Source organism: Morone saxatilis, unplaced genomic scaffold (assembly GCF_004916995.1).
Source record: "Morone saxatilis isolate NCDOM2014 unplaced genomic scaffold, NCSU_SB_2.0 Contig3, whole genome shotgun sequence".
Classification (NCBI taxonomy): domain Eukaryota; kingdom Metazoa; phylum Chordata; class Actinopteri; family Moronidae; genus Morone; species Morone saxatilis.
In genome coordinates this window covers 15,443,557-15,445,003 of record NW_023339873.1, presented here as the reverse complement: position 1 = coordinate 15,445,003, position 1,447 = coordinate 15,443,557, and positions in this window count along the sequence as shown.

Here is a 1,447-nt window from a genome sequence, read left to right as displayed (position 1 = left end):
AGTGTGGACCAGTGGGACCAGTGTCAGTTCTCCAGCTCTCTGCCGCCCTCACAGGTTAGCCGTCTAGCTGACGGATGGATGGAAAGGGAGACAGTGAATCTGGTTTTATGGTAAAGAGTAAAAACAAAACAGTACAATCAAGTGTATAACTGATATACATAAAAATAAGGTAAAAAGTACCATTAGAAGAAAGTCAACTGCATTTGTGAGAAGGATATCATGTTTTTTAGCCTGCTAGCGATAGCACTGTGAGACTAATTAGCCTTCGCAATAGCATGCTAACAGGCTAACAGGCTAACTAACCTCAGATTAATAAACTAATAAACATGCACATGTTAGCATTAAGCTCAAAGCACAACTGTGACCGAGCTGCTAGCATGGCTGTAGATTCTTAGTCTTAAATGATATTACAATGTAACTAGTACTCACTTGGCATTGGCCCAATAACAGGTTTATAATAACAGAGACCCCTTCAGAAACCTAGTACCATCACTTCTAGGTATTAATATGTTAGGGAACTACAAACACAAACATTATTTTAAAGTCATTTCCTACATTTAATCTATATATATATATATATATACATTTAAGCTCATTAGCAGGATTGGTCCATGTAGAAAGTAAGCTATGTGGGCTGTGTGGTTGAATGTAGCTCAGACTGGTAACTGTGAAAGATGTGATTGTTTCCGTAATGCAGGAGGAACTGCAGAGCACTGACTCTGGGTCAGTGCTGCTCTCCTGGAGATGTCTGCGGCATTTGTCTGCCAGGCTGCTTGTGTGCTGCATGTCATTAGCTGTCAGACTTGGCCTGGCAAAGGCAGCATGCCGTGCATGAAGAATTGTGGGAAATTCGGCAGGCAACCCCCCTCACCCCCTTTAGGTCTTTAGGAAGCTTCTTTAGTACTCTAAACATGTAGTCTGGAGCTGGTAGGAGACGCAGCTGTTGAAACCACAGTGGGAACAAACAAAACACGCATCTCATTTGTGATGTCTGGATTTATGTAGTGCCACGGTTAGATGTGAGTGACGATCGCCTGTCAGAATGGGAGTGATTCAGGAAGCTTTTAAAAATAAATTATGATTTTTTTAAGATGAATTATTCTTTTTAGAGATCTGAACACACACTACATAATTAAATAATATCTAAACATCCCCTATCTACTTATTTACTATAATGGAAATCAAAAACCTGAATTTACTACCGATTATCAACACAAATACAGAACAATAAATGTCTCATATACCTAAGCCCACTGCTTTAGATAAGAAAGAATGAATTAATTCATTATCTTATATTAAAAAAGAATAAAAAGTAACAGTATAGATTTGCTGTGGCTGCCAAGCATATGATGACCCATATACACAGAAACTAAAAAAGTTTTACTACAGTGTCAATTAAGCAATAGTGCTAATTTACTTTAATATTCAGAGTGTGTGTGTGTGTGTG